Source organism: Schistocerca americana, chromosome 4 (assembly GCF_021461395.2).
Source record: "Schistocerca americana isolate TAMUIC-IGC-003095 chromosome 4, iqSchAmer2.1, whole genome shotgun sequence".
NCBI lineage: Eukaryota > Metazoa > Arthropoda > Insecta > Orthoptera > Acrididae > Schistocerca > Schistocerca americana.
In genome coordinates, this window is record NC_060122.1 from 169,284,867 (window position 1) to 169,298,405 (window position 13,539).

Here is a 13,539-nt window from a genome sequence, read left to right on the forward strand (position 1 = left end):
CAGTCAAGTACAAGTCTAACCCCACCATTTCTCTTCGACACAACTACTAATGGGTTGTTGTAAGCACTTCTACTCCTTTCTATAATCCCCCAAGTTTCCATTCTTTGGATTTCCCTTTCTACATCTTTTTTCCTGTAGAATGGAATGCCATATGGTTTTAGCAAGAAAGGATGATGATCTCTGAGTTGAAGTCTGCACTGATAGTCTTTTACCTTCCCTGGTCTCTCACGGAATGTATCCTGAAATTCCCATAACACTTCTCTTAACTGATTTTTCTGACTTTCACTTAGATTTACAGCTTCCTTCAATTTTACTTCGACTAATTCTTTGAAATTTTGTTCATTTATAAGATCAAAGGATGTGTTATCACTTATGGCTTGATTATCTACCTTGCTTACAACAGCTTTGATATGGTTGCAAGAATTACTACAGTTAAGGATGTACATTTCTGTTTTCAGGATACCATTTTTCTCAGGTTCAGTAATTATAACAGTCTTATCTTCCCAAGAGAAGCTTACACCCACTTTTAAGACCAAATCCATGCCAAAAATGATATTTTCTTCTAACCTTGGGACAACAAGGCAACCCTGCTCAAACTCCACATTTTCAATTTGAAACGTTAACTATACTTGACTCTTAACTACCTTACTTTGCCTACCAGTGGCACCTCTGATTTTTACCCCTACAACCGGCATTTCTACAAAGTTCTTACCATCTCTAATTTTATCTCCAAATTTTTCTGAAATTGCGCATATGGGGCTTCCTGTATCAATAAGACAGTGCCCTTCCCACTGATTTACTCTTATTTTAATGTATGGACAGCCTAATTCCTTTTCATCTGCCTTCCCCTCGGGGACTTCATATAATAAATCTTTTTCAATTTCTTTATAATTTCCATCTACTTCCTCCCTTTCAGTCTTCATCAGGTTTACCTGATTTTCAGATTCTAAGTTACTAGTGTCAAGTTTACACTTTGGCTGCACACAAAATATCTCCCTACTGTTTATGTACCTTTCACTCAGACTCTTTCTTTTACTCTCCCACCAGTGTGGGCATAAAACTCTACTAATTATACTTAGACGATACCAAAACACTTTGCTACTACAACTCTCATTATACTGGTTCCACAGGATTTCTAAGAATTGGCTTCCTTTACTTTCAATAATATCACGCAAATCTAATTCTTTCACAATATTTTCACTTTTGTTATCACCACTTTGATTAACCATGAGCTCATCAGGAAAGGCATGTAGCAATTGATTTTCAGCTGTCACTTCATTATTCTTATCATATTCCTGTGCTTCGTCACCACAACTATCATCAAGTTCCAACACTTCATTATTTATTTCAATAAAAACATTGTACTCACTTACTGGTTTGCTTACCATACTTTTCACATCAAAAATACTAACATCATCACTACTATGGTATACTGTACTGCCAGTTTCATCTATTTCTCTCTGTTTTTCACTTCCTATGGTTGATTCTTTTTCCTGTTGCTTAGGTTTATCATCAGCTGATTCACTATTACCTTCTTGTGTGAACAACCCCCCCAATTCTGAACTAAAACATTTGTTACTCTCTTCATTATTAGCTTGCTCTCCCCTTTTTGCCCACCTGTAAAAATCATTTAACATCTCCTCATCCAGAATTGAGTCAGAACTTTGGTCTCTCCTCTGTTTATTTTGTGGTGGTCTACTGTGCCACATAGCATCCCAAAATTTTTTATCAAAATTTATATAATTCACTTGGTATTCCTGGTTTTTAACCTGTTTGTTAATGGTACAGTTATTTACAGTATTGGGTTTTGTGTGAAAGTTAGTGGTCCTATTATGTTTAAATCTGTTCGCCCCAAAGCTGTGGACCCTCATTGAGGCGGTCCAGAGTTTTCCGGATGTCTGCCTCTATTGTCACTCCTCCAATTTGTATTCATTCTGTTGTTACCTTCCCATCTGTTGTTCCTAGTTACACCATTGCTTTCCCAGTTACTCCCTCTCCAATTAGCATTGTACTCTCTTGTTCTATCATATTGGTGTTCATTCCGAAAATCTCTATCGTCCCTTCTAGGGTTCTCTCCACGGTAATCAGAATTCCACCTCCCACTGTAATGGTTTCCGTTACTAAACTGTTGCACATTTCTCTCCATTGCCCTGTCTAATTTGTCTATATATTTTAGAAACTGGTCTAAACAGTCATCAGGTCCATGCACTAATTCCCACTGTATTCTTTCAGGTAACCTCCTTTTAAGGGCATCAATTTGCGTCATTTCATCGAAGGGTTTATCTAGATGCACCAATTTCCTAAGATGATCCCTGCAAAAGTCTTTCATTGAGTGGTTTCTGCCCCTGAAGCTAGGCCCATTTAAAAATTCACTTTTTATTCTACCCTGTTCAGTCTCAGACCAAAACTTATTTAAGAAACTCTTCTTAAAATCATCAAACGTTATCCACTCATCAAAATGTTGGTTTGCCCAAGACAAAGCTTCTCCCTCAAGAAATTTTTTAACAAATTTAATCTTTAGATTATCAGACATGCCAGTAACAAGGTTGTCAGAGCAGTGTTGTAAAAAATCTACAGGGTGTAAATTATCACAAGGAAAACTTTTTACAGGTGAATTACTCCGCACACTTCCACCATTCATACATACATTTCTAGACACAAAATTTTCTTGCATTTCAGTGAATCTCTTGCCTATTACACTTAAATTACATGTTACAGACTCTTGTATCTTATTTAATTCAGCATCTAAGGAGTTAACTTTTGATTCTGTATCTAGACTTAATTTGTCTACCCTCTCCTCCACAGTTCTTTGAGCTGCAGTTAACCTTTCAATCTCTTTCCCTTGACTTGAGCTAACTGTGGCTAACTTATTTTCTAAGGTCACAAACTTATTCTCTATACCTTCAATTTTGGAGTTCACGCCCTTCAAACTTTCTCCTAATTGAAGTTTTAAATTTGAGATCTCTTCTTTCAGTACATCCCCGTTGCTTTTCATTTTTGCTTCCAGCGATTCACTGGATGCATTTATTTTTGATTCTAGGAATTCACTATTTGAGTTCATTGCCCTTGTTAATTTTGACTGCATTTGTCCCATTCTGGCAAAGAGTAAACTTACCCAGTCCTGTTGATCCGGTTTCCTTTTTGTGAGTCATCTGGATCGTCACTTACACCACACACGTTTGAGTCTAACATTTCTCCAACTTCCTTTTTAATTTCTTCTGATAGCGTCATGATGACACCACGTGTTTGGATACAGTTTTGATGAAAAGTTTAAAACAAAGCAGAATTGTACTTATCTTTTCACACCACAACGTCGATCACAGGTCCACCTCTCCGATAAGCCAGCACTTTGTTGGTTCTCACACTACTTTTTCTGGTCCAGGAAACGTGTACAATGTTATTCACGTTTTACGAATTATAAAGTTTGTAATGTTCCGCAAACGAAGTGCAATTAGTCCCATCGCATTTAACTGTAATATCCCGGACGAGCCCCCAAGTTTAACAGACCTCTTCCTATGATTTCCACTGTATGTAAGTTGTCCTACTCCTTTGTCCACATGGTGACTTCAGGTACTACAGGAGATTCAAATTTATAGTCTGAGGTCATTAACAAGTACGAACAGTTTGGTACTTAACTCATATCGATGGCTGCGTTGTTGTCTTCGTGAAGTCTAGAGGTGATTCCACTGCGATGTTCCCGCAGTTTTCTTTGTGTTTGGATGAGACTAACTGGTTTGTAGGGCGATGTGGTATTTTGATTTTTAGAGAGCAAACGTTACATTAGTTTTGCAAATCACTATTTAACTCATTTATTCACATTTAACACTTCTACAATAATATGCAATAAGACATTGTTTTACACCACATCTGTATTCCCACCTCCTCTAGCCCATGCTTTCTCTCCAAAGCCCCTTTTACCACCTCTCCCCAAAGATCGACCTCCTTTCCGCATGTCCAAAGATAACTGTCTCTTAGTTGTTAAACTCGCAGTCAAAGGCTATATTTACATAAAACATTACACGTAAAGAAATTACTGACATACACGAAAATTACTGACATACACGATCTTACGTTCCGTTACACATTGAGTACATTTTTGGAGAAAGGGACATCTGTTGCACCACAGGGCAGTGAGGCAGCTGTGGAGCATGATACATTTTCTTTCTTTGGTAAGAATTTTTTTCTGTTTTATACTTTTGGAATTTTGGTTTTTCATGTTGATTTTAAAATGACCATTTTCATGTTTGTAATGTACTAACTAGTTTTTTCCTCACAGCAGGTCAACTTGTGTGTGTGGTTGCAACATTACACTCCCATTGAGTACATTTTTGGAGAAAGGGACATCTGTTGCACCACAGGGCAGTGAGGCACGTGCGGAGCACAATACGTTTTCTTTAGTTAGTGTTACAAGGCCAGATCAGTCAATCATCCAGACTGTTGGCCCTGCAACTACTGAAAAGTTTGCTGCCCCTCTTCAGGAACCACACGTTTGTCTGGCCTCTCAACAGTTACCCCTCCGTTGTGGTTGCACCTACGGTATGACTATCTGTATTGTTGCGGCACGCAAGCCTCCCCACCAACGGCAAGGTCCATGGTTCATGAGGGGGATTTTCTCTTGCAGTACGCCGAAATTTTCTGCTTTAAAGGAACATTTGAAAATCGATTTCAGCATTTCTGCTCTTGTCATTCTTTGATTCTTGTGTCATCAGTAAGTGTCTGGACAGTAAATTTGTTACCACTGTCTTAAAAAGGAGAAGAATGGCTTTGGACTTTGTGAGCAGACTCCCTAAAAGAGTCTGTTATGGGTCACAGCTGAGGGTACACTAATTGCCCTTCAGACAATCAAACACATTTAATTCCACATCTCTCTATCTGTAACCCTCCCTCTGTTTGTACCTGTTATGCAGCAGTTACTCTTTCCTTAAGAGTTTCTTTAAAAAATTGTAGAGTATGGAGGGTTCATTCCTTCACAAACAGTTTTGCTATATACGTATTTATCCCCTCCTTGGTTAACTGCAAAGTGTATATAAAACATAGGGATTTATTCTTGACACCAAAACCTATAAAATCTTCTTATGAACATGGGTTCAAAAATCTTTTACTAGGAAGCTATGAAAGTATTTTATTATTAATGGCTGATACATTTACCCAACACATTTAAATTTACAGAAATTGCTCAAAATTCCCACCTCTTGTTTTCATGCTTCCTTCGAGCCTCTATTCCATACTTTATGGAAAACTCCTGCTGTCTTTGTTGTTTGGTCGAATCTATTTTCGATGCACTCCCTCAAGACATGTTGAATATCCTAATGGTTCTTAATACCTGCAGAGCAAAAGATCCACTGCATTTGAACCTGGCAATTGGTTGGCAATGCAATAGGTTCCCTGTGACCAATGCACCTCTTTCGAAACTGTTTACTGAGATACTGGCAAAGTATACATGTAAAGTGAGGTTGAGCATCATCATATACAAAGAACACTCATTGGATGACATCTAGAGGTTTATCATTAAGTGAATTAAGCAACTCATGTCTGAGAAAATGCAGATATATTTGCGCTGTAAGGCATTGCTGAAAGAAGTAGTGAACAAAGAATCAGTCAAGATAGATCCCACCCAACATGTCAACATCCATCTTGTCACATTTCATGAGGGTTTTCATACACCCAGATGTAGTTCTTATGACAACTGAAGAACCCATCACTTGGAAAGCTAGCCTCAACACTGAATAATCTATGTGCCAAGAGCTGAAGAAACACTACACCCTGCCCTATTATGTGTAGACAGAAAGTTATTAGCTGAAAGACTGACTCATTTAAACCTTGAATCCCTTGAAGATGATGTGGTTATAAAAGATTTTCGTGCAGAATGCTCCAACTGTCACTGAATTACTGCCTTCTCTTCTCGTAACTCTCCCCATACTTGTTAATGGAGTTCCATCTACAGTATGAAGAATTTGTTCTTCATGCTCAAGCATTCACATAGCACATGGTCTCCCACCATTTGCAATTCTCTTTTCATATGAGACTGCCTCTCGCAAATCTTGGTAGAGTAGTACTAAAGTTCTTGTGAGAGATAGCTGCCTCTCATGGTAACAATGAGCTCAAATTTAATGTACTGCCTCCACATCCCCATCCGCTAGGCTGTACATGCAATGTGTATCCTACATTACAAACACTGAATACAACATTGTGATGGAAAGTACTTTAAAATAGAACAAACAACATACAGACAAAATACACAGATACCATGAACAACAGTAAACATGAATATGAGCGAAAATGCACATCTGAGGCAAATTACACTATTGGGTGTCAATACAGGGAATTCCTTACATACCTTCCTATCAAAAGATTTTTAGGTCCATAATCATATGGGCATGCTGAGTGTTTTGATGTCAAGAATAAATCCCTAAAGATTTTGACACTTTTTATACACTTCACATTCTTCTACACACCTGAAACATTATGAACTGATGTCTTGCAAAGACAAAGGAGCAGTGGGGGTGGTGGGAGGTATGGAGTTTATTTTGACAGCAAGAGCCACTGGGACAGCAATGGCTTGCAGCCAAGAAATCGAGCAGCTACAAGAAACAGCTTGCCACAAGGGTCATGTCTCACCTTGTGGATGGGAAAGAAACCATTGGGGGCAATGTAAATGAAGATAAAGGGACTTCAAAAGCAGACACTGTGTACCGATTCCAATATGGCTACAGTAATTTCAGTAAAATTATATTCCACAGCCTATCATCATGATACCATAAAACTCACCATGGATATTGTGAGGCTGAGACATCACAGAATGAAACAGTTTATAATTGTATAGCAGTTAATGCAAATTGTTACATTTCTTTACAGTTAAGAATTTTATTATAGAAAAAGTGAAACTGAAATTCCACATACACTTTTAAATCACAATAGCATATATTACAAATGAGTTGAAAGATGGAAATCTCATCTATCACCATAATGAAACCAAACTTTAATTATTTTAGCCATATCAAAATTACAGCTGATTTAATTACAGTACGACTACCACAATGTGCTAGTATTCAGTCTCCCAGAGAACATGAATTAACCTGATATATTTCCCATGACAACTATTTAAAATTTAAGCTATTAGTTGGTTTCTCAATTATTCAAATGGTCATTAATAAAATCATGAATAAATCTGAAATAGTAAAAGCTCTCCATAATATGAAAGCACATATTTATAGATGGTGGAGAAAGCTGGCCACCTTTGTTTACTAAATTACCATACTTCATTTGTGTTATGAAAAATATGATTTACATTTTAATTAATGTTTAATGTTATGCTGAACTTCTAATATCTGGAGAGCTCACAAAATGACTGTCAATGTGAGGCAACTATTTTAATTTAATCTGTATGCACCACATCAGACCAAATATTTCAAGACTCAATTAATGAACAAGTGAGAAAAGTTAAGATGGTGGTTTAAATGGTTCAGATAGTCTATTTAGTTTCCTCCAATTGAGTGCAATCCACAGAACATTCATAACAAATGTGAGACTGTTAGAAAAGTCTTTCTTTGGGATGTTGTTCAACTTGCACTTCACACTGCTGTGAAAGTTGGCTATGTCGTCAGTGTTGATCCTCCTTGTGAATTTCAGTATTTAGTTATTTTGTGATATATTTGCATAGATAACACTGACCATCATCACCAGTGATGATTCTATCCAGAAAACTCTTGTCTGCATGTTGTATTTCAATCAAGTCATAGCAAGTCTCCACATATCACTCACCACAAGCTCATACTCTGCATCTGACACGGAAGTACCTGAAAGTTTGCTGGAGAATTCGGTTATGTTGGTCAGTGTCGTTTCGTTAAACTTCTCCACAAAGTCCAGATATTCATGTGGATGTATTTGTTTCTTCATTATGGGCTGAAATTTAGCTTTATTGGGAATGGAGCCTGAGTGAGATGCAAATCCCCATGACACACTATTCCATCTTAGTGAGCCTAGAAAGTGCAGCAATATCATCTTGGTGATTCTCTTCAAAAACTAAACATATTTCTCTGTGCTGTCTAGCAGGATACTAAACTGATCATGGTACAGACTGAAATAAGTCAAGGGGTCCACAAGGAAGTAAACATTATACCCACTTAAATTATTGATGAAAACAGGTATGTGTCATGGGAAATGGTAATTCAAGCTGCATGAATTGTGGGCAGTACCATGTTATTTGCCAGTTACATTGCAATGATCCCTTCACAGTGTTTCATCTTTATTAGCTAATGGCTGCCCACAAGTATAGCAATCAACAGTATATGTGTATTGTAGCAATCAACTGTATACTTGTACTGTGATCTATCGTTTTGCAAGGTTTTCAAGCTCAGAGACCAACCACATTGCAAGATCATCCCCAATGTATGACAGAAAATCATTACAATTCGAATCAGATGCACATACAGTTTAATACACTGCCACAAGAAGTAAATGTTATTTTTGGATCAGTGGGGTCACCCTCAAAGCCTGCCACAGTAGCAAGAATGCACTCGAAGTCAGCATATACAACAAAGGGTATTTTCTCCTTGTAGAGAGAATCCTTAAACTTGAGGAATTTATATGCCTCAATGGGTATTTGTACAAGTATCTGGTCCTGTGTAGAGCAATACACCAAATGCTCTATTTGCTTGCTTGTAGTAAACCAGTTCAGGATCCTACAGCAAAAATGCCATTCATGACTGAGTTTACTGAACTGAGGGCAAAGAAAGTAGGCCACTGATGATAACGTTTTCTTGGGCTATCAGCTGAGTCAAGGAATCGTTCTGCACAAATTTGTCAGAAGTTTGCCACAGAAATGACATGCTGACTCAGCTGATAATGCGAGAAAACTTCATCATCAAGACTTCCAAGAAATCCTGCATTCCCATATAAGGCAGTACATGTTTTTTGATCCAGAAGTAGTGCTCCTTCTGATCCTTAGAGATGTTATGCACACTGACCAGCGATTTTGATGAAGTAAAGATTCAAACACTTAAAAATAACATCACCATCATGTGACTTACATTGCTGCAAGACATGTACAATAATAGATACATTGGAATTTGGCATCTTAAATTTACAGATATCCTGAGGGCTTATGGGACATTCAATACAATCATGTTTATAATGCTTACAAATATCCACTTGGCATTTACTGGTATGCTCAGGATTTTGTTTAATTTTTCTCTCACAAGCCATAAGTGATCACAGACTATACAAAACATGAAATGCCATCGTAGTTTTGGACATTAATAATGCCTTTTTTACCAGCTGTACCCTTGGGAGAGGAATGTGGGAAGATCCCACATGCATTGAATCAAACACATGCACATGAGCATCCACATACAGGACCCTACTAAGAGCTTTCCTGGGATCTCTTTCTTGGCATTCAGAGAGTAGGGCCAATGATAGCTTTAGCATAAAGTGCTCAAACGTCCCAGCAACTGGGTTGCCCTGCGATAACACTCCATTATCACCCTGCTTACGTATAACGGTGTTTTCAGGGACAAGAGTCATGTCACAACATAACTTAGTGATACATCTAATGGCGGGATAGTGCGGCTTGTTCACAGTCTTGGAGAGTTCCCTTTACCAGGCAACCGAGGTGGCTGATACAGCAGAAATCAGCAAATGGTGAGTGTACAGCATTTGTAAGGTACTTCCTACTTTCAGAGAAGAGTGCATTATACTTTATTTCCAGTTTTATTATTTCACATACGTGAAGTGAATATATCAGTGGTGCAGTATGAATGGAGTAAGGAATGAGTGGTAGGGTCCCACACTGGCTTGCAGAGACAGGTGGCCATCTGACGCTCTCAGAGCCACCAGCGGAATGAGGTGCCAATGCAGAAATTACTAGTGAAGTCAGCGAAGTGATACGTACAGAAAGTACATTTGTTATAGTGTGAATCAAGTAACTGTTATTTGTAAATATTAGTAGAACTTATCCAACTTACCCATGACCGGTACTTTTATCCTACTATACTCCCAATTTTAGGTCAAAATTCGCGTATTTTCATTTAAAAAACATCTATTTTATATTAAATTACTTAGAATATTAATAAAAATATTTCTTATTATCATGTTCACTTATTATAAATTCATTATTTTTAAATCAAAGGCGAATGTAAGAAAATAAATAAAATGAATAATGGTCAATGTAGGAAATCTATTCCTTACCTAATTACTTACAGTTCTACCACATTCACAGGTAACTTTAATTTTCAGATAATATTTTTCAAATTCTTTAAAAAACCAAAAATATCCATCTATTTGATATTTATCTTTATAAAATTCATGAACATTCTTTTTCTCTAGACAGTCACCACACTGTTTTAGCTGTTTGCTACTGTCCATTTAAAGGATATAAAATTTAATAGTAAAAATAAAATTTAAAAAAAGTTTTCACAGAGTGAATTCCAGATCATGAAATTCATAATTTCTATTTTTAAGTTTCTTCATTCCTTAATATTTCAGTTTCATCAGTTCTTTTTCAGTTACTTGTAAATCCAAATCAATAATCAAAATATAATATCTATCATGCAAAATAATCTGAATCTCATTATTAAGCTCCATACAACTTTTTTCCATATCTAGTATTTAAATATTCTTATCCAGTAATATTGTGCAACACATTTACCTCTAACTCACTTAATTTTTAAATCTCTTTTGACACATTTGTGTTGCTGAGCCTCTTGATTAGTCTCCATTTATATAGAAAAATTCTTATTAGATTTTTATTATTTATAATGTCTGTATGGAAATGTATCTATTTTATTTGCCAAAACATATATTTTGTCATCATGAGGACTGAACGCTTTCTTGTTTATTTCAACTGTGTATATTTCGTGTTTTTCATTTCGAATCGTATAAACTTTTCTGTGCTGTTCCCTATTGTTAAACAAACTTTTGTGGCGGTGTTCGTAGCGACAAGCAATTCGCTGTAGAAATGGCTTACGAAGTCACTGCCACACTTTTAATAGCGGGCCGACCGGTCCGCTGGAACAGTGAACAGAAAGATGAAAACCCAAACACTCTGATTAAATAAAAGTCGGTACTTATCTTTATTAACGAAGATACAGCAACGCAGTAGTGAACTCCGTGTCTACAGAAATCTGTCTAGTTCGAGTCGGAGTGGCTAGGTCAGCGTCGGCTGACGACAAACAACAACTCTGCTGCGATGAACACACAACTGACTAGCAAGTACACAATTCGGTGGCGAGTATACAACTGATAGGCGAATACAGAACTGTCCTAGCGCTCGCGACTCCAGCGCTTAAGAAGCCAGAAGCCAGCGGTGGCGCGCGCAGACTTGCGGCGATTTCCTGTCTCGCTGGCGCTGCTTATGCGGACGGCGTCCGGACTTTGATGCTGCCAACCTTTTTGGCAGCGGGCTCGGGTGGCATTACTGGCTAGGATATAACACTCCTCCCCCCCCAAATCGCCGCACCGTCGTTGAATAATGACGTGGCGAGCGTCGACGGCTGGGGAGGGGTCTGGCCGCAGGCGTAGCAGAAGAGACCGGGGCGGAGACTGTTGTCGGTGGCAGTCCCCGGTCCGCACCCCAGCATTGGCTGCACGGGGCCTCGGGAAACACTGACTGAAAACCGAGGTCAGGGTGCACGCCTGTGACCACGGGCGCAGCTTCTGGTACTGGATGTGACGGGGCGTCGGGACCCACGAAGAGAGGCAGCGTCTCCTGACGCTGCGTCGACGGCTGCTGAGTGGGCGCCGGACAAGGCGCTGTGGTGTCAGACTCCTTGGGGGCGCCCAAGGAAAGCGGCTGCAGGACAGGCTGCACAGCCACCGCTTGGGAAGGTGGCCCGGCTGAGGGGTCGACGTCCATCAGCTCCGAAGGCGGTGGCGACTTAAGAGGGACCGCAGGCGCCGGAGCGACCACCTGGGGCGCTCCCGGATGAAGCTGCGCGGGAGGCATCAACGGGACGGGCTGTCGGCGTGGTAGCGGCGACGGCTGCTGCTGCTGCCCTGGGGGAGGCAGTGAAGTTGGAAGGTGCAGCTGGAACCCGCCGCGGACCAAATCTGTGGACAAAGAACGAGGGGCAGAATCCGGGTGGCCAGCGCGCCGCAACTGGTTCTGATGCCTCCTGTGCACCCCAGTAGCACCTTGAACAGTATAAAAACCGCGACCCTGGACACTTATCACGGTACCACGTTCCCAACGACGGCGACCGTGATAAACTCTGAAAAAAACGGCGTCGTTGCGCTGAAAACGCGTGCGATGCTCAGAAGCTGCGTGTCGATCCGGGGGGTGCAACAACCGTAGTAGGGTGCGATGACGACGGCCGTGGAGAAGCTCCGCAGGCGAAGGGCCGTCGCGTGGCGTGGTCCGGTACGATGACAGGAACGTGATGAGGGCCTGCTGACGAGAGTGCGTAGCTCGAAGGCGGTCCATATGATCCTTGAATGTGCGTACAAAACGTTCCGCTGCACCATTCGATTGAGGGTGGAACGGCGGAGTAAGAACATGGCGAATGCCATTGGCAGAACAAAAACTTTCAAATTCAGCAGAGGTAAATTGTGGACCATTGTCAGACACTAAAACTTCTGAAAGACCCTCAATACAAAAAATTGAAGTCAACGCCTGTATAGTTTGTGCAGACGTTGTAGACTGCATGGGCACAACAAACGGAAAATTACTAAATGCATCTATCACGATGAGCCAACGAGAATTCCAATATGGACCAGCGAAATCAATATGTACTCGCTGCCAGGGACCGGCAGGGCGTGCCCACTCAAAATAGCGTTGAGGCGGAGCAGCTTGGTGTTCGGCACACGTCGAACAATCTGTAGACATCTGCGTAATCTGCTTATCAATGCCGATCCATGTACAATGACGGCGGGCAAGCTGCTTGGTGCGGACCACTCCCCAATGACCTTGATGCAACAAGTCGAGGACCTTGGATTGGAGCACTTGGGGAACCACTACACGAAGCTGGTCATTCTCGGTGTGTAACAGCAAAACTCCGTGCGAAACAGACAACAGATGACGTTGGGGATAATAGCGACGAACCACAGGATCCGATATGTCCTTTGCCTTGGACGGCCAACCACGTTGAACAAAACGTAATAGTAAACTCAGATGAGGATCCATAGCTGTCTCACGTGCCACCTGACGATAATCAATCGGAAAATCCCGGAGGGATTGATGCTCATCGGCGTCAATCTGATGGCAAGAGTTGTCAGAGGAATCGAAGACATCATCCGCAGCAATCGGCAATCTAGAAAGCGCGTCAGCATTTGCATGCTGAGCTGTAGGGCGATACAGTATCTCATACTGGTATTGTGATAACAAAAGAGCCCAATGTTGTAGTCTCTGAGCTGTCCGCTTAGGAACTGGTTTAGACGGATGAAACAGTGACGTCAGGGGCTTGTGATCTGTTACTAAATAGAATGGTCTACCATAGAGGTAGTGATGGAAATTTGTGACACCGAACACAATAGCCAACGCTTCCTTGTCCAATTGGCTATAATGACACTGAGCTTTGCTTAGCAATTTAGATGCGAACGCAATAG